Source organism: Lissotriton helveticus, chromosome 2_1, assembly GCF_964261635.1.
Source record: "Lissotriton helveticus chromosome 2_1, aLisHel1.1, whole genome shotgun sequence".
Classification (NCBI taxonomy): Eukaryota; Metazoa; Chordata; class Amphibia; order Caudata; family Salamandridae; genus Lissotriton; species Lissotriton helveticus.
The window spans coordinates 505626390-505647587 of NC_136059.1; the positions used below are offsets into that span (position 1 = coordinate 505626390).

Sequence of the window (21198 nt, forward strand, 5' to 3'; positions counted from 1 at the left end):
AAGAGAAGGTTGATTGGGCAGATTGAGAAGTTTTATTGAAAGAGAAGGTAATGCAGCGGGTGCTGCGGTAAGCAGCATCGACGGCAATGTTGTAAATACAGAATGCAAACGCCAAAGTGACGTTCGCATCCAAATCAGTGTTGCGGGATAGCCGCTCGTCTGGCGGCCAGTCCCAGCACCGCTCGTCTGCCCGTCATCCTAATCAGCCCCTTAGTTTGGTAAGCTCATTCTCGCAACCTGACTCTTTGGAACACAGAGGCACCAGTTCCCGTTCTCTAACAATGAATGTATATTCTCAACAGAGGCCCCCACCTGGTGTGTCCCCTGGGGATCTGCGATTCGATCGAGTATTCTTGGGTTCTTGCCTCCGGGTGGCATATCTAGGTAGAAAGACCAACAGGACGGGGATGGATAGACATAGATTTTCGCAGTTTAATGTATCTGAATACTACCAATCCTTCCCGGCCTCCATTGTCACTCAATATTTGCAGAGTGAGCATCGCGTGCATCACAAGTGTGAAGCCAGAGCCAGAGTGAGGCCGTGGTCGTGGCTGCTGGTGTCGGAGGCGGCGAAAGGAGGCAGTGACCAGAAGTGAGAAAGTGAGGAGGTGAGGTTGAGCAAGTAGGGTCGAGCAGATGCTTTTATGCCTGGGGCTGAAGGGGTACCCATGTGTGGCGTGAAATTTGCTTTTAAGTAGAACTGCAGAATGGCCATATTTGGTTGAATACAAGACTGCAACAGAAATATACTTACTAGAAATACCAATAAAGAATTAGCTGGATTACATTGATATTTAAAGCAGACATCTCCAACGGATAGCTCTGAATCTACTGGCAGCTCACCAATACCCTGGAAGATTGGGGGTTTGACAGTGTGAAAACACGAGTCAGGATACAGGTATCCTAACCCTATAGGACACATGGAGGGACCCCCTCATGGCTTATTGCTCAAAATGTTTTAGGGGTTTTACACTGACATATATTGATGTTTTACCTACAAAAAACAATAGAAATTCAGCAGTTATACTTATCTAGAACTAGAACTTGTGCCCTTAAGTAACTTTAGGCCACACATATTTTTTTTTTAAATTATTAAAACTTTAAGTGCTGAATTTTCTATGGTTGTGTGGGTAAAAATGAAACTAACGTCCCTGTAACCTTTGGCTTTTTCAGTGGATTGTAAAACTTTAAGTGTGACATACATCTGGGTAGTCAGAACAATAATTCTGCAAGGTATGGTCACTCACCATTGTGGTAGCTCTCATAGTTCAAGTTGGACTGCTGATGTAACTGGCCAAGCAATTATTCAACTTGAGGCAATAGGTTAAATGTCTTCAGATTTGGCTCCTAAAAATCTTACCTTTGCATGCTGTTCGTACCGGGACTTGACTATTGGATTGTTTAGGATACTTGTAGCAGTGAGTACGCTCGACCTTTTTATATGTTCCTTGTAAGCCTGGAATTTTTTTGGATAAATAAACGTTAATTTATACACATATTGCTTGTTCAAATACAATAACTTGGTTGCAACCTAGAAGAGAAGGCATTCAATGTGGACAGAAACCCTTTAGAAACTACTCTGCCACCAGGGTGTGCCAGATAAGCGTTTAAAAAACACCAGGGACTCTTACTAGGGAATGACCTGCAATCTCGCTCCCTCCACAAGCAAGCAATCAAACCCCACCAAGCAGGCCGTGACCTGAAACCCTCAATGGAAAAGAGCACGGCAAAGAGTCACGGCGAGCAGGACTCCAAGGCAGACTGCAAGGCAACGGGTTACACCGACTCTGATTGAATGGTTGGAAACACCTCTGGCAGATTTTTTTAACACAAATAAAAAGCATTGTCATTTACAATGCAAATGGATCAAACTCTCTCAAATGCGAGACCATTGAGGCACTCGTGCTTTAGCTGTAAACATCGTAAGATAAAAACGAGAAGCTGCAATTGCTTCAAAAGCAAAGATATAGAAAAAAATGGCGGCTGCATACCTTTTTTATATTTGTTTAGATTTGTTACAATGGCAGCACCTGAAATAAAGTGCGGCTGCTGAGATTGTAGAAGAAAAAAAAAAAGTATATTAAGAGGCATATAGCCGAGTTGGACGCTCTCCAGGATCAAAAACTAAAGCGGGCCATCTTTAGTGTGGAGGCGTGCGATGCTAGTTAAAAAAAAGTAACCAACTGTTGCATCCTGCCTGCCCTTTAAGAAAATCGTGCTTGGGGGCTGCAATTAAAACCTACTGAGAAACATGTAACAGGGGTCTGGGGGGTCTCCTCGTGGGAGGTTACAAGAACAGAAAATACTACACAAGATGTCAAAACACTGAAATAAATCTGCATATACATGGAATAAACCAAAATGTCAATGAGGTAAGACATTTAAATAAACTTACCAACTTGCTTTTTGCGTGATCAGATGATTTTACATGTTGCTCCACAGAACTATGTAAAGCAGGAACATAGACACTGCAAGCACTGCAATGTACAGTCTCAACTTTCATCATATGATCATCAGCAGAAACACCTAGATACAAAAAAAAAAAGTAGGCTTGTAGCGCAATGGTGGATGCATGAAACTTCACCAAAGTATATTTTAGTGGTTCAACCCTTCAAGGGAATTCTCAATAACTTCGGGAAACGCAGCCAAAGGGAATGGGACAACCTTAACTTATTGTATAATTTGAGAACCCGACACAAACCCCACAAATCTTCACAATCTGAAAAAAGACGCAGTTCAAATAGCTTTAAAATCTTCACCTTCCAGTAGATCTTTTTCTAGTGTTTTTGCGGCCTCAGTCTGGTTAGTCTGCGCTTAACATAGAGAGGTCTTCTTAAACTTATTGACCATGCATTCCTGAAAGATGCAGGGGCAGTTTAAGGCACGGTAGACGTATAATTAGGATTGCCAACATGACATTTGAAAACCATTATAGCATAGATATAAATAATGGGATACCCAGAAGTACACTAGTTAAAAAAAACTCTAAGCATAATGCACGTCAAGCAAAACCAAAAAAGAATGACGGTCTGAAATGTCACTATGCAGAACACCAGCACTTACATGCAAAAAGGACATCACAACTTTGTCGAATTTGGTTTGCTTCTGTATATGATCCAATGTTTCCTGGTGAGCAGTACTTTCCAGGTGAGCTACAATGTAATTTTCTTCAAATGTCTGAAATTTGAAAAAGGAACAAGTAAACGCAATCCTGGGAGAATGGATTATGAAGTGTTAGAATCAAACATTGCAATGCATCAGGACAAACGCTCTATAAATGTGATCCAGATTCTAGAGTAGCTTTTATATTAATCAAAGTTTAGTCGGGGGCATGGCTAAGGCGGCAAGCATGGCGGACCCAATCTAAGCAAGCTCCGTCCCGCCGGCGCAATATCCTCGTAACTATCCTGCATCGCCCCAATCCAAAGAAGCCCAGGCTGGGTAACTGACTGTTGGAGGCGGAGGGGGAGCCCCTGTGGCGATTTGGGCAACCTCGGAGCGCAAAATCTGGCGATCTGAGTCCTGCGACGGTGAGGCCTGCGCCGCACGCGGAAGCCGGGACCTCAAGTTTGGTGAGGTCCGGCAGGAAGTGCGGCGGCGCTGGGGTCGGCGGAGAGTGGTGTGCCCGCTTCCATTTTCGGCCACAGAAGATCCGGGGCCGCAGACCCCGGCGGGGGAACGACACGCAACAAAGGGCTGCGGAAGGGTCCCGGCGCCGTCCTGGAGTTGGGGCACCAGCAGATGCGGGGTAAGCTGCCATTGCGAGGCGAGCGGCTTTAAGGGGAGAGGAGTCACTCCCTCAGAACGGGCCGATTCCATTCGGCGGTCGAGTCGGACCGCGGGAGCCCGGGAGTATTGGGGGCTCCTGTCTTCTTCCCCCCCGACCACCCCTCCTCCCCCCCCGCCCGGCAGAGGCCTGGGTGCCGGGACAAGGTGTGTTGCTGCTGGAGGTGGCGGCTTAGTGTGAGCCCTGTCCGGGCTGTAAGCCGCTGCACTACACATACGGGTGCCCCTCGTTCGGCGGCTAGGTCGGGCCGCGTAGCGGACCTCCCCCCCCCCCCCGGGGACTGTGAGTACTTGGTAACCGACATCTGGACGACGACGTGTGGGGCTAGTCGGGCGCGTGTGCCTCCACGACTCTGCGGTGCAAGCCCTTAACAGGGGGCGCACAACTCTGCAGAACGGCCATCAGCTCTTCGACGGAGGTGCTGGGGGACATAATATTGAAAATGGCGGCAATAACTGGGGGTGTCGCCGTGGTGGAGTGAGATGGTGTAACACTGTGAATAGGCACACAGGCCTCCTGGGAAGCTAGGACACGACGCCCCACTGAATCCGAGAGAGCGGGAGAGATCCTATCAGAGGCTCCTACCCGGAGCGGAAAGAGCGACTGCCCGGCGGCCCCACTGCCTACTTGAACTCTATATTCGTGCCGGTAGCTCATCATGACGAGGGGCGGCAACAGTGGCGGCACTACGAAACAAGGCCCAATTGACAAATTTACAGGGCCGAGTGGTGGAGCGGGGGCCTCCGGAGGTAAACAGGGACCGGGACCGGATAATGCGGCCCTAATGGCAGCTATAACGCAATCTAGAGACATGCTAGATGCAAAAATTGGGGCCGTTGCGGCTGATATCACCTTGCTCCGACAGGATTTGCGTAATGCTGTTGCCCGTATCACTGAAACTGAAACCAGAATCATGGGGTTGGAGGATGATGTGGCGATCCTCAAGAAGAAAGTGGACACCATGGAAGGGATTCAGAAGGGCCTTGCGCTCTGGGCTGAAGACGCGGAAGGGCGGGCCCGGAGAAACAACCTGCGGTTTGTGGGATTTCCGGAGGACAGTGAGAAAGGCAACATGGAGGCATTCCTGACCCAGTGGCTGGAGGGGTGGCTCACCCCGGAGTCCCTCTCGCGCTGCTTTGTAATTGAGCGAGCGCACCGAGCACTTCTCCCAAAGCCGCCGGTGGGTGCTCGCCCTCGACCAGTGATAGTCAGACTGCTCAATTATCATGACCGAGACATATCCTGAGACAAGCTCGCGCAAAGGAGCCCCTAATGTATGAGAACCACAAAATTCTGATATTCCCGGACTATACTAAGCTGGTACAGCAACAACGACAATCCTTTACTGCAGCTAAGGCGCGACTGCGAGACCTTAAAATCCAATACGCCCTGCTTTATCCGGCCCGCCTACGAGTGGTATTCCAGTCCCGGACACAGTTCTTTAACTCTCCGGAGGAGGTTTTTGCTTGGACAGACGAGACAGTCTAAATCAGAGTACATACCCCTCCGGGTCGCAATTCCGACTCGTCCTTCACGGCGGGACCCCCGAGAACTCCCCGGAGGTCGCGAAGCAGGAGCAACTGGAGATCGCGTTCTCAGAAGCGCCCACCTCCCCGCGATGTGGCGACGGGGGACACCAATGCTGCTGACACTCAAACTCTGGAGCCTGAGGCCCCGTGCTACTCTGCGATTCTTTGGCACAAGGCCCCGGATGGCTGCTGACGGACCATGATTGTACAGGGGACGAAGATTATTCTTGAGACTCACACCAGAACCTTTGCTTAACAGTAAATGTATAGAGGGTGGACATGGGTCGGGGATGCCTGAGGGAGGGCGGACATAACCCCCGGGGTTAGCAAAGTTAGTTGGGTAAGGGGTAGGTTAGGATTGGGTGGGTAGTTGGTGGGGATCCATTGGAATAGTAGGTCTTTAGCCTCCCGTTGGGGGCTGGAGATACTCTATACCGCGACAGGTACTTCAATGTTGCTGAGGTATGATGTGGAGGGGGTGGGGAAGTTGTGTGCATGGCTTGGGGCGAGGGAAGGGTAGGGGGGCTGTTGGGGGGGAGGGGGTTGGAGGGGGGTTCGGGCAGTTTGTATCGGCACAGAGTCCATTCGAGTCCGGTTAGAATTCTATATGTGTGTGTGGTCCCCGACACCTAGGGCCCTGACCTATCTGCCCATCGATGGCGGTTAACACCCACGAGACAGGCTTCCACGGGCGTCACTGCGTGTTGTGAGTTGGAATGTGCGGGGGATGCTTGATAAAATAAAGAGGGGCACAGTCTTGCGGCTAAGGAAGAGGGAAAAGGCGGACGTGCTATTCTTACAGGAGACACACCTCCTAGGAACCAAAACTCTTAGCTTGCAACGGTATGGTTACCAGCAGGTATTTCATGCTGGCTTTGTGAAGGGGTCACGGGGGGTCGCAGTCTTAATCCATCGCAGATTGACCTATGTACATGAGACACAATGGGTCGATACCCACGGCAGATATGTTTTCATTAAGGGAAACGGTGGGAGATGAACCCATGGTCTTTGGTAGTGTGTATGCCCCGCCCCCGCTGCAAGAGGCTCTCATAGAAAAATTGTTTGATGTGTGGGCTGAAATCCCGAATGTGATGGCGATAGTGGGCGGTGACTGTAATGAATGGGCGTATGGATCGTTGTAGACCTGGAGGGGGTCTAATAGCGGATACCCCCACTAAATTGAGCAGAATGGTGCAGGGGATGGGCTGGATAGATGCATGGCGATACCAACATATACATAGCCGCGAATACACCTATGTCTCTGCGGTTCATAGGTCCTTTTCTAGAATTGACTACCTGTTTATTCCCCAAACCTGGATAGGGAGGGTGGACTCCACGTCCATGCTCCCACGCGGCCTGTCAGATCATTCCCCAATAACGATGGACTTGCGTCTAGATAGGAGACGGCAGCCTTTCAGGTGACGCCTATCCACGTGGCATCTGCAACCAGACAGTTATCAGTCGCATATGAGGGAGGCCATAGCTCAGTATTGGGACAACAATGATAGGCCCGAAACCGATGATATGACCCTTTGGGAAGCTCTAAAGCCCGTGCTCCGCGGCGTGGATATTGCCTGGTGTGCCGCAGCCCGTGTGACCCGTAGGGGGGATATAGAGGAGGCAGCAAATCGGGTCCGGGACCTGGAGGAGGAGAGCAGCACGGGGGGAGATGCAGATGCCGTAGGGCAGCTGCTGCTGATGCAACATTCATATACTTCTCTGCTTCTGGATGAGGCTCGCCAGTTATGGTTGGCTACACAAAGTAGAATCTATCAATGGGGAGATAAATCCAGCACAATGCTTTATAGGCTTTGTCAGGGTACCTTCCAGGCGCAATCCCTACCGGGACTTTGTGATGAGGTAGGGGATCCGGTGATGGCCCCAGCAGCTCTGGCTGCCAGCTTTGCGCAATACTATGCGGCCCAATATGCCCCTCGGGAGTCTATTCCAGCGGAAGATGTAGACAAATTCCTTGCGGACCTCCCGCCACGAGCGCTTTCAGGTGAGGGGCGTGCTCGACTTGAGCTCCCGCTGTCGGCTGAGGAGCTGGACGTGGCACTCTGAGAACTAAACACTGGTAAGGCCCCCGGGCCCAATGGCTTCCCATGTTAATTCATGAAGACATTTCAGCTCCAATTAGGGACGCATTACAGACGGGCACTGGAGGCGGCCAGGGAATGTGGTCGCCTTCCGGCGGACTGGCGACACGCGGAAATCGTGGTCTTTTGTAAACCTGGGAGGCCTCCTGAACAGCATGAATCATATAGGCCGATATCGCTCCTAAATGTTGAAGCGAAAATACTGGCGAAAGCCCTGGCCAATCGTCTTCTCCCATACATTACTGACTTGGTCCACCCAGACCAGGCCGGGTTCATGCCCCACAGGGCGACGAGGCACAATATCAGACGCGCGCAGGTGGTGGTGGAGGCGGTTCGGGCTGCCAAGATTCCGGCGGCACTCCTCCTGGCAGACATTGACAGAACATTCGACTCTCTGAGTTGGGTCTATATCCGTGCGCTCCTGTCTCGCCTGAACCTTGGACCTCATTTCCTTTCATACCTGCAGCTGCTGTACACGGATCTGACGGCATCTGTGAGAGTGGCGGGAGCAGTGTCCAGCCCATTCCCTATAGGCCGGGGCACCCGGCAGGGCTGCCCCCTTTCACCCTATTTATTCACCCTGGCAATGGAGCCGCTGGCAGCGTGGGTGCGAATGGACGCACAGTTGCGAGGCGTTGAATGGGAAGCGGGACCGTCCGATAGAATCGCGCTCTACGCCGATGACGTCCTTTTCTTCCTCACAGAACTGAATAGATCAGGGCCCAGGGTCCTCGAAATAATGCGGATATTCGGTGAGGTGTCCGGCCTTCACTTAAACTTACGGAAATCTTCGCTGTGGGTGCTGGGAGAGCGCGGGGGCCTAGGATCCTGCGCGTCAGCATTGCAAGAGGCAGCTGGAGGCGTTAAATACCTCGGAGTATTCCTGACGGATGTCTCTTGGGGTCTCTTGGGCACGCAATGTATGCCTGTTTGGGACCGCGTACGTTCAGACATGAAAACATGGTCCAGAATGCCCCTGAACGTCTATGGCCGTTCGGCCATATTCAAGATGGTGGCTCTCCCGCGTCTCCTCTACCAGCTGCAAAATCATCCCTATCCTATTCCACCACAGTGGTTCAGACAGGTGAACTCGGCGTTGAGCCAGTTCCTTTGGGCAGGTGGGGAGGCGAGAGTGGCGCTCCGCACTTGCTTCCTCTCCACTTATTGTGGGGGCTTAGCCACATCAGACATTTTGTCCTATTATCAGGCGTCTCATCTCTTGATACTAACCGAATGGTGGTATGGGGACCGGGGCGACCCGGCCTATGCCCTTGAGAGATACATAATGGACCCAGACACGCTGCACACCATTTTGTACTCGGCGGCCATAAGAAAGAGGCTCCCAGTGGTTACCCAGGTGGTTTTACGGGTGTGGCGTGGAGCTCTACGCCGTATGGGGTGGTGGAACAAATTGACGAGGGAAACCCCATTGTGGCAAAATGGGCGGTTTCCGGCACTGGCGTCCCTACAGGGCTTCCGCGGCTGGGACGCGATTGGAATATCGGCGTTGGGCCACGTCATGAAGGGCACGACCCTTAAATCGTTCCAAGCATTAAGAGAGGAATATGATATGCCCCGAACTCAGTTTTTCAGATACCTGCAGCTCCGACACGCTTTATCTCCCTCCTTGGTCGGCCTGGACTCCTTGCCCGAATTTAGCTCCCTGGAAGCTAAGGTGTTCATGGGGGAATTCGAAACGAAGAAAATATCTAATATATATCAGACACTAGTTACGCACTGTTCCTCTTCCCTAGACAGGTTACGATCCGCATGGGAGGGAGACATAGGTGACTTGGAAGAGGAAGACTGGAGAGAAGCCCTGGAGGCCCCGAGGGGGGCGGCAATTGCGGTGCGCCTGCGCTTTATGCAATTCAAGTACTTATATAGAGCCTACTATACTAGGGACCGATTGTGGAAAGCTGGTCTGATTGCCTCCCCTGATTGCCTGCGGTGTGGTCGCGCGGTGGGCACTTTCATACATACGGTGTGGGCGTGTGATAAATTGATGAGATTTTGGACCGGTGTATGGGATTGCCTGTCTGAGGTGTTGGGATGGGACCTTCCCCGCTCGCCGAAGCTGGGCCTTCTTCATGTTATGGAACAGGTGGGAGCAAATATCTACAAACGTCATCTGCTGCTCCTGGGCCTCACGGCGACCAAAAGAGATATAGCCCGGGCCTGGAAGGACCCCAGGGCTCCCTTGGTAGGGGTGTGGAAGAGGGGTTTGGATTTTTGTATGGGGCTGGAGCGCCCGGTTTTCGAGGCCAGGGGCTGCCCCCGAAAACATTTTAAAATATGGAAGAGATGGATGGACTATAGAGGGCTGTGGCTGGAGCCGCCAGCGCAACGAGATGCTGATGCAGGACAATTGCTTGTTGACCCTGGGTGAAACGGTACACACACTGAATATGTTTTTGTTATGCTTTTACTTTTGGACCACGTAGACACTGTGCGGGGATGGGGGTGGGTTCTGGACGGGGGGGACAAAGGGGAGGGTGTTGGGGGGAAGGGAGTTCAGGGATGGTCATTTATATCAAATGTTGATTGAACTGCTTGAAAGTGATGGTTACTTATCTGCACACTGCTCCTCTGGCTCCCGGAGAGCAGTGCCCTCTTTGTAATCCTTCAACAACATAAAAATAATAACATTTTGTTCTGAAGAAAAAAAAAGTTTAGTCCACTGACGAAGGCCCTGGAACTGATGAGTCTCTTTCATGGCACCCAAGAAGTTACAGATCCGCTCATTGTGGCCAGAAGTTACAAGTTGAGAAAACACGTGTTCACTAGCTACACCTTTAGTAAGTTACGTTCTAGTATATTGCCTGACCAGAGCAATTGGGGGGCAGAGCAATGGTCTCCTTTGAAGAGCAGAACAGATAATGGGAGTGATTCACTGCACCATATACCAGCGGAGTAAAAATATCCCATAAGCCAACCTCAAAAATAGGATGAAAAGGTGGATGGATGGATGTATGGATAGAAGGATGAAAGGGTGGACGGATGAAGGATGGATGGATGGATAGATGGAACGATGAAAGGGTGGATGGATGAAGGATGGATGGATGGTTGTGTGAAACGGTGGGTTGATGAATGATGAGTGGATAGATGGATGGATGGATAAAAGGGTGGATGGATGGATGAAAGGGGGGATGGATGAAGGATGTATGTATGGATGGAAGGAAGGATGAAAGGGTAGATGGATGTATGGATGGATAAAAGGTTGCATGGCTGAATGAAAGATGGATAGATGTGTGAAAAGGTGGGTGGATGAATGATGGGTGAATGGATGGATGAAAGGGTGGATAGATGAAGGATGGTTGGATGGAATGATGAAAGGGTGGATGGATGAAGGATGGATGTATGGAAGGATGAAAGGGTGGACGGATGAAGGATAGTTGGATGGAAGGATGAAAGGGTGGAGGGATGAAGGATGGATGTATGGATGGATAAAAGGTTGCATGGAAGAATGATGCATGGATGGATGTGTGAAAAGGTGGGGGATGAATGATGGGTGGATGGATGGATGAAAGGGTGGGTGGATGAAGGATGGATGTATGGATGAAAGGGAGGATGGAGGAAGGATGGATGTATAGATGGATAAAAGGTTGCATGGATGAATGATGGATGTGTGAAAAGGTGGGTGGATGAATGATGGATGGATGGAAGGATGGATGGGTAAAAGATGGATGTATGGATGGAAGGATGAAAGGGTGGATGGATGAATGATGGATGGATGGATGTGATGAGATCTAACCGAGGCATTTATGGTTGTCAAAAGTTGATGATAAGGAGTACCAGTTTCTAGAAACCTTTGTCGGAAGGGGGTTCTTACGCCTAAAAAGGTTTTACAAGGGGGTCTCGGCATCAAAAAGTTTGAAGACCTCTGCAGTAGAGGGCGGTAGAGTGAGGGCGATAGATAGAGAGAGAGGGCGGTAGAGTGAGGGCGATAGAGTGAGAGTGAGGGCGGTAGAGCGAGGGCGGTAGAGAGAGATTGAGGGCAGTAGAGAGAGTGAGGGCGGTAGAGTGAGGGAGTGAGGGCGGTAGTGTGAGAGAGTGAGGGTGGTAGAGTGAGAGAGTGAGGGCGGTAGAGTGAGGGCGGTAGAGTGGGCGGTAGAGAGGGCGGTAGAGTGAGGGCAGTAGAGTGAGAGTGAGGGCGGTAGAGTGAGAGAGTGAGGGCAGTAGAGTGAGAGAGTGAGGGCGGTAGAGTGAGAGAGTGAGGGCGGTAGGGTGAGAGAGTGAGGGCGGTAGTGTGAGAGTGTGAGGGCGGTAGAGTGAGAGAGTGAGGGCGGTAGAGTGAGAGAGTGAGGGCGGTAGAGTGAGAGAGTGAGGGCGGTAGTGTGAGAGAGTGAGGGTGGTAGAGTGGGTGGGAGCTGCAGGACTCTCCAGCCATGGGGGCCCTGCAGAGGTAAACACTGTACCAGGCCATTGTGGGAGCTGCAGGACTCTCCAGACCTGGGGGCCCTGCAGAGTAAGGGACTGTACCAGGGCCACGATGGGAGCCACAGGACTCTCCAGCCCTGGGGCCCTGCAGAGGAAGGGACTGTATCATGGCCATGGTGGGAGCTGCAGGACTCTCCAGCCATGGGGGCCCTGCAGAGGCAGGGACCGTACCAAGGCCACGATGGGAGCCACAAGAATCTACAGACCTGGGGGTCCTGCAGAGGAAGGGACTGCACCAGGGCCTTGATGGGCAGGTCTGGTCGCAGGTGGTCTGCAGAGAAGGGGGCTGTACCACTACTGGTGCAAGCTGCAGGTGTTCAGACCAGTGCACCGAAAACTCTAGGGGTGACAGAGTGGTGCTTTACAAATGTGGATTGTGGCGCTGCAGAGGAGGGACTGGGGTCGGGGGTGCAAGGGTTTCCAGACCTAGTGGTCCTATGGAGGATGGGCTGTACCACTGGTGGAAGTTGCTGAGGGGGGAGGAGGGGCGCTGTACCACTTCACTGCTGGAGCTCTGGGGATGTCCAAGTCTGGATACCGTCTTCAGGAGGGGGCAGTACCACTGCAGTAGTGCAAGGCTTGTGAGTGCCTGACCTGAGGGCCCTTCTAGGGATGAACCTGTGTGGTTTGCCTAATATTGGTGCCTGTGATGCGTAGTGCCGCAGGGTGGAGACTGGCCCTACGGGGAGAGCGTAGGTCTGGAGGTGGGAGGGTTGCAGTGCTTTACTGATGTTGGCTCTGCTCTCCTGAATTCAGCAGCTGGGTTGGAGGTTGTGCGTTTTCTGTGCACGTGTAGCTTTTAAGAGCGTTCGGAAGTGTGGAGACACATTTTTTTAAATAGCACTTTTAATTAAATCTATCACAGACATAGACCGCTTCATCGACCATTGGATAGACAAGTTTACCACTGAAATCCTCCTCGCTGCCCCCCCCATACCCAACGATCCCCGATCTATATAAATTACTGAGCTACAGTGACCCTCCCAACCCCACCCCCCGTTTTCACCCTTCTCCCGCTTATGAAGTCTGTCCCCAAATAACCTAACTCCTTCACAGATAAAGAAGGGTCTGCCGATGCCTCCACTCCATGGGGCTTGGTTCTCCCAGCGACCGGCTCCCTCCTCGGAAGCCTCCAGCTCACCTGCTCTGGTCAGCACCCTGTGGGTGTCACTGGGTCGCGGCCCTCATTGGCACATGGGCTCCATATCCACGTCATGATGAAGGCAGAGGTGGCTGAGCTCCACAAAGAGTGGCTGCCATGTTCGGTAAGGTGATAAAGCAGTTACGCTGACTAGCAGTTGATGAGCCAATGAATAAAGTGTTTACACCTGGCAACGTAGAACAACTGGCCCCGCCCACACTTACGTAAATGTGCGAACAGGGGATACACACCCGATGGTCGGACGAATAATGCGCCTGAGCACACAACATCAAGCGAAACACGCATGCGCAAAGCGTAGGGGGTACAGAGATTGATAGGGTACACAGCTCGATAGTACACCTCCACAGACTTCAATTGCGTCATCCTCTTTCTAATACTGTGACACGCTCCAAAAAAACTGCCCCCCCCCCCAATCCACCTTAACTGGCTCACCGTTCTAAACGTCTGTTATCCCTTTCATTTTAGAGTCAAATGGTTTGACAGCAGCATGCGAGCTAATACCACCAGGGACGGTTCTAGGATTTGCGAGGCCCTGGGCTAAAAGGGCATGTGCGTGACACCTCTAATTTAGATAAGTGGCCCCTTAAAGGAGACCATTCACAGATACTGTGGGACGCCCATTGTCCAACAACTTTGCGCCTCCACAGTTCTAACATAGCCCACAAGCAATTTTCACACCTTCAGTCCAATAGGTGTGAGAATTTCTTGTGGGCTAAACGTTAAAACTATAGAGGCGCTAACATGCTGGGCAATGAGCGTCCTGCAGTGTCTCTGAATGGTCTCCTTGCAATTGGGACAAGAGGAAGTTCACCCTCCCCTAGACCTTCAGACACCATACCCATGAGGGAGTCAATCAATAGGAGTATCAGGGGGAAAAAACAAGGTAAGGCTGCCCCCCACTCAACCAAGTAACAACACGCCTTACCTATTGAAGACACCTACATGGATAGACCCACAACGAGGATTTGATACCCAATAATTTTTCTAAATCCCATGGGTGTGTAAATTAGCACTAACCCCTGAGGTCAAGGTGTATTTTCCATAAAAACGTTACAACAGGTCAAATCTTACTCAGACTACAGAGAAAGTGAACAAAGAGAGAGTACCTCATGGTAACACCGCCCGAGGGGGTTCCTGGCTCCCAATCTAAGAGATAAACTGGTCCACACTCGCTGTTTCACCCTGCCACAGACGAGCACTCTGCCAACAGGACATTATCCCTGTGGAGGTTGCTCTTTCTGTGATTTAAATGCGGTGGCTAAAAGTGTTGTCTTACATGATGTACGAACGTGGTTCTTAAACCGCTTCAGTAATTGTAACACTTCACATGTTATTTACAGACTCACGTGTAGCTGTGGGCTGTATTACATTGGACTCACCTCCCGCAAAGTGAAGATCCGGATACAAGAACACCTAAGTACAATTAGGGCCAAAAAATTGACTACACGCTTGGTGCAACATTTCACTGAGAAAGGACATAACCATAGAGATTTGAAATGGACTGTCCTTGAGAAGGTGTAGGCGGCACACATAATCTTGAAGCCATTTTAGCAAGGAAAGGGGCAAAATAGATTTTTTCAGAAAAGGCAGATCGCGAAGGACTCAACGAAAATATTGAGTGGAACAAAGTGAGCAGATGTTGAAGGGGCGGGGGCTGGTACCGGGACTGATTCAGTATTAACAGTCTTTGTATTGCATCACAATCCCTGTTGCCCATCCCGTGTTTTCACTCACAATCCTTATTGGGTACTGGGATTTCTTTGTTCTGCACCCCTGTTTATATAGAGCCCCTTTACACCCGATCAGCGTGTTTTGATTCAGGAGGACCTGCCTATGACTGGTTGCTAGCTGCATGTCCACTCCCTCTTGTGCTGGTACACCTGGGGTGTCTGGCTCCCGCGTTTAGGTGGGATGCGGGAACGGTCCCTTTTTGCGAAAGGCACACATGCACTTATGAAATCTATGCGATTTGAATTGTGAATTACCAGGTGCATATTGTAGCAATATCCAATTACTTTGTCTGCGGTTATATCAATACTACCTGGAAATCATTTAAGGAATTTAGATGCATGCCACGTTAATGAAACTTTGGATTGAGAGCAAATGTGAGTAAGGATGCCACCTTGCGTTTTTAGTCACATAACTCCGTTTTAAGATGTAACTATTTTATGGTGCTTCAGTGGTTTAATTTACCCCGGCAGGTGCCACACATTGGCACTGGCATTGAACGCCAATGATGAATCGGGCTCCGTTTTTTCGTTATTTCAATCCCTACCCAAAATGGCCGCCCCATGTAGCTGTGACGCTAGGTGTCACGCGGCGGAAGGGGTGTTGCCGGAGGCCAGGTTATAGTCCGAGTACGGCAGCGGGCAGTGCGAGGGATCTCCAGAAGTGCCGGCGGGACTCTGCAACAGTAAGGTTTTTGGAACGTATGCCTGGGAGACATAGAAAGTACATAGAGACAGGCTGAGTGTGTCTGTGCAAGCGCACTAATTGCAGCATGTTTTTAGTTGATGTATGACTATCGGGAAAGGTTGTGGTTGCTATTTACTGTTTGGGCATTGATAGAGGCACTAATACTATCCTGAGAGGATGCGTGGGTTAATAAGGAATACCGTGTGATGCGGCCATATGCAGAAGGGGGATCATTGTAGTCTCCATATATTAAGGTGTGCCTCACGGACAGTATTGTATGTATTTTTTCTGTCATGCAGGGGGCTTAAAACAGAATGAGCCACTGGTGGACACGTGATCTTGTGACACGGTGTCCGACATATCACATGGTTGCTGGTATGCAGTGACCGGGCAACCTCAATGTAGATTGATGTGTTTAAAAACAGTCTTTGTGGTGTCTAAACATGTTCTCAACCAAAGTCTTTTTATTAAGGCACTTTGGCGATTCACTGCTGTCTCTTGTTTTTAATGTTACCACAGGTCTTGTGAATGAATGAGTGTGAAGATTAAGAAAATTGAACCCCATTTTGCCCTGACGAAGTTGCTGGAATGTTGAGCAACGAAACATGTTGGCGTTAAGAAAATGGGTATGGTGTATTATTAACCATTTTTAGTTGGGAAGGCTTGCAGCAGTGGAATAAAGTCCAATAGCCAGCAAGCCTCACCAGTTTTTAACTTTGGGAACCGTATGCACTGGTTCTCTTCGGGGTTCGTGGTGCACACACACACATATAGTGGCTGAATGGTGTATGCTTTGGTCACGTTCACTATTGCTGCACTGCACTATTATTATTTAGGAATACGGCACATTTTTTCTTTCTTTTATACACACTACAAAGAGAGAGGGGCCGATGATGAGAAGCGGGTAAACTGGTAATTGTCAGCCAGGAACCCCCTCGGATAGTGTTACCGTGAGGTACTCTCTCTTTGTTCACTTTCTCTGTAGTCTGAGTGAGATGTGACCGGTTGTAACGTTTTTATGGAAAATACACCTTGACCTCAGGGATTAGTGCTAATGTACACATTGATGGGATTTAGAAAAATTATTGGGTATCAAATCCTCGTGGGTCTATCCATGTAGGTATCTTCAATAGGCAAGGCTCCGTTGTGTTGTTCCCATCCCTATGAGGCCCGGGGAGGGGGGCCCCTCCCATGGACCTTAATTGCAAGGCAACACTTTTCTTTAAAATGGACACCAGGGAAACAAGAGGACACACCACTAGTGCGGGGCCCCATGCTGGTGGGCTGAGTGCGAGGCCCTGGGCAGCTGCCCACACTGCCCATGCCTAGCGCCGGCCCTAAATACCACGGATGGAAACATTTATTGCAGGTAAAACGCAATCAGGCAATCATTCTGAAGCTTATAATAGATTTAGTCGTTTTATCTTTAACCGTTTGTCTACAAATGACAATCATAAAAAAAGTGTTATGTTTGGACTTGCCTGTGATTTAAATGATGCCCTCTCCTTGCTATAGACTCAAGCCTGATTCATGCAGGAGACAGAAGCCCATGAATGGGTGCCGACAGCCTACGCTAGCAGAGCACTGACCGCGACGGAGATGCGGTACGCCCAAATTGAACGTGAAGCACTGGCCATCAAATGGGCGTGCCAGCATTTTCACCTCTATCTGTTTGGACATGAGTTCAAAGTAGTGTCTGACCACAAGCCCCTTGTGCCTTTGTTTGCAGGAACCGCTAGGCTCGCCCCGCCCAGGATTGAAAGATGGGCTGTGCAACTCCAAAAATACCGGTTCGAGGTCATCTATCGGCCTGGAGCCGACAACCCTGCGGACTTCCTATCAAGACACCCCGGCTCCTCAAATGTAGTCCAAACTGGAAGTGATGAAGACGACGTTGAGGAATACGTCCGAATGATCTCTCAAGACGCTTGCCCAGTAGCCCTGACGCTGGAAGACATCGGAAAGGCCACAGATGAGGACGAGTGCCTCATCAAAGTAAAAGCAACGCTGGCAAATAGAAACTGGAAAAATTTTCTGGATGGAGTCAGCGCTCTCATGCCCCAGGAACAGCTGGCAAGGCAACAACTGTGGAGGGCTCAGAGCGAGCTGAGCGTCGGACCCCATGGTGTGATCCTCCGAGGGACAGCGATTGTGGTACCTGCAAGGTTGCAAGGAGAAGTCGTACGCCTCGCGCACCAAGGCCACCAAGGGGTGTCAAAAACAAAAGGACGCCTGCGCAACAAAGTGTGGTTCGCCGGCATGGACGCAGCAGTAGAGAAAGAGGTTGGCAACTGCCATTCGTGCACAATCACAGGTCGGGAACCTGCTCCTCACCCTGTGATCACGGAAGATCCCTGTAAAGAGCCATGGTCAAAAATAAGTGTGGATTTTGGATCATTCCCAGATGGACGGCACACCCTTGTCTTAATCGACTCCTACTCCCATTTTCCAATAGTGGAAATTGTACCCTCCACATCGTTCCACCATGTCAAGAAGGCCCTGGAGAGAGTATTCGCCATGGTAGGCCTGCCAGATGAAGTGAGGTCGGACAATGGCCCTCCTTTTCAGGGGAAAGACTTCCAGGCATACCTCGCCGCCCGGGGCATCCACCACAGAAAAATCACTCCACAATGGCCCCAGGCAAACGGGGAAGTCGAGAGATTTATGCGGACTCTGAACCGCGCGCTGCAAATTGGCGTGGAAAGAAGGGAGGACGCCGAAGAGTGCCTGTCACAGTTCCTCAGCGCATATCGACAGACACCCCACTCGACCACCCGCTGCGCTCCCGCGCACCTAGTATTCAAGAAGGTACCCAGAGACTGCGTGCCAGCTACACCTACCTGGTGCCCCCCGGAAATAAACCACGAAGCCACCCAAGATCGACGGAGGCGCACAAACGACAAAGCCAGTCAAGCCAGGAGAGCCCAAGCTAGGTCATTAGTAGTTGGAGACAAAGTGGTCCTCAAGAACCGACACCGACATTCAAAATATGACTCAGCCTTTGAACCAGAAGTGTGGGAGATCGTGAATGTGCACGGCACCATGGTGTCTGCATCCAGAGGCACACGAGCCGTGACTCGAAACGTGTCATGGTTTAAGCGTGTCTCTCGTGAAAGTGGACACGCCGGCTCTGCATCTGAGGAAGCGGAAGACGGAGACCTGGAGCCAGCGCGCATGGAGTCACCCACGTCCCCACAAGAAGAAGAAAGATCGACTTCACAGAGACCCGAACCAGCCGACAACATCAGCCCTGGAAACTCATCGAGCAATGATCAACTTCGCCCTGAGCAACCAGTGGAGACAGGAGGTCTGGAAAGTCGTCAAAGCCAACGATATCACCTGCGACCCAATCCGACCCCCAACCAACGATTAAAGGACTATGCATGGAATATGAACTGACTCAAGACATCTCATGGCCGGGACTATTGATCTGTGAGTTTGGAGGGATGTAGTAATGGAGCCACCCGGCCCGCACACATACGCACGCACGCACGCATACGCCTTGGGGGCGGGGCAGCCCCTGAGGTTAAATAAACGGTCATAAGGTCGCTCGAGGTCTTTGGCCCTAACTGTTAGCCAGTGTTGCGTCATTCATTATCCGTTATAGTTAGGCCCCACTTTGCGGCCTAGGCATTCCCTTGTCCCGTGTCTCCGGACACTACAATGTCCAATTACTAAGGTCCCAATGTTTTGTTGGTGGCAACTGTTGCTGTTGCCAGCGTAAAAGTCCCTCGCATGGAGACAGCCGTGCACCCCGGCTGCAAGTGCCACCAGTTAAAACAAGCATTTGCACCTTATATGTAGTTACATATGCAGAACATTATTGTGGGTACAGCAACATTTACTGTTCTAATGTGCACAAAGCATGGAATGGGTGCAGGACTACAGGCTCCCATCCTGGGATTCTGGATAAAGCTCCCGTGCCTACAAAAACAAAATAAAGGTGACCTTGTGTAATGCAACTGGTTCGCATATATAGCGCTCCAAAAACCTCTGGGTGAGTTTGTGCTATATTTTTTTTTTAAACTGAAAAACATAATGTATGAGGTATTTATAAAACAATTCTGCCCACTATCTATTTTTGTATTCATTTAATTTATTCACGTTTACATATTGAATGTGGAAAACAACCCTTTGGCATTTTACAATTGTTTACTGTCCACTGACCAGCTGACGAAATCCATCCAAGAAAGTGGAAAGGAATCTGTGACTTTATGTTAATCTGTTAAATGTGCAGTGAAGTATGGGAATGGAAGCCTGAGTTGCTTTATGCATACATGCCAACAGACCCGATTCAGGCGGGAGACTACCGATTTTAAAAGCCAAAAATGGCTTTATTTTAGCTGTCTCCCGCCTGAAATTGCATTTTCTACATCAGAAATCAATGGGGAATTTTCATTCTCCCAATTTTTTCTTTTAAATCTCCCACTTCCTGGTCCTTAAATGTTGGCATGTATGTATTGGTTGTGTGGCGCAGGAAAAAGATATGTTTACTAGATGTGACGCTTGTGTCAATGGTGGTACCTTCGTTTCATACTGTGGAAATATCACCTGCTTTTGATGATCTGTAGTATGCTAATTGTTTACTCATAGCCCGTGTCGTATGTTCATTCTCATAGCTGCCAACTTATCAGCATATGTATGAGTGACATTTTTATGTTTGGACTGCGCCTATGAGTGACACTTTACCAAGTGCAGTTAGCCAGGAAACCTGTATGAAACAACACAGCACATCTTTCAGATTTTGCAGGACCTGGGTTAGATTATCAACTCTTGACATACGACATTGTTTTTAAATTATACAATTGTCTTACTTTAAAAGGCAGGCTATGTCTCATGAACTTAGATTCAGTGATCCTTAAATCTGCTAATTTCTGAACTCAAATGCACTGCCGTTTTAATCGCCCAAATCTCACGCAGACATACAAGGGGGGGCCAATAGGCCCCCACGCAAGCATGGCGGGGCCCGGTCCCTCCCACACCCCGTCCCTTTCGGGGCCGCTTGCCCCGCCCCCTCGCCCCGGAAGTACTGGTGTGCTTCCGGGGCGAGGGGGCGGGGTCGCGGCGGCGAAAGGGTTAAAAGCCTGGGGAGCGCGGGAAGCGGCCTCTTTGTGCCCGCGCTCCCAGGCTCGCTCCTCGCCCCACCGTGGGGCCGTTTAATTTTCTTATCTTTATTTCAGGTGCCTTCAGGAATTTGGAGCTGTGCGACTTCGGAGCCTCCGGGAGCCCAGAACGCCGCGTGGATCGGAGTTTGCCGAGGCGGAGGTGTGGCGCCTGGTTGCTGCGGAGCAAGCGGTTGTGGAACTCAGACCGGCGCCCTCGTGTGAATCGGAGGCGGTAATCCGGGAGAGCGGGTCAAGGAGCGAGAGGAGTCGTGCTGCCGTGCCACCGTTAAGAGAGCTCAAGGACACGAGGTATTTTGCGGGGCGGGGACAGCGGAAGGAAGGTTTGGCGCCCGGCGTATTAAGCAGCCGGTTAGTTAACAGCCCGGCGCAGCGCTGCGAGTGCTGGCTTGTTGGAGGGGGATACTTTCATAAGGCAAGCAGTATCGTTGACTTGTTGGTATCCTGAATCGTTTTTGGGGGGTCGGCTCACAGCATTGTATGCGCGTTGTTCGTGATTTACGTTCGTGAAGTGTACGCGAGCCCCAGCGAACAGTGTGCTGATTGCCGGTTGCAGGCGGGTTGCAATTTAACGCTGCAATATTCAAAGCCGAGCGAAGCAGGGACAGCTAGGGCACAAGCCGGATGGGAGACCAAGAATCCC

General features: G+C 50.5%; 1 long non-coding RNA gene across 1 annotated transcript in view; it reads left to right on the plus strand.

Annotated features, from left to right (window-relative positions):
* The window catches only part of LOC144818092 (uncharacterized), a 131805-nt gene that overhangs the window by 18828 nt on the left and 91779 nt on the right, over positions 1–21198 (plus strand). The window lies entirely within an intron of this gene.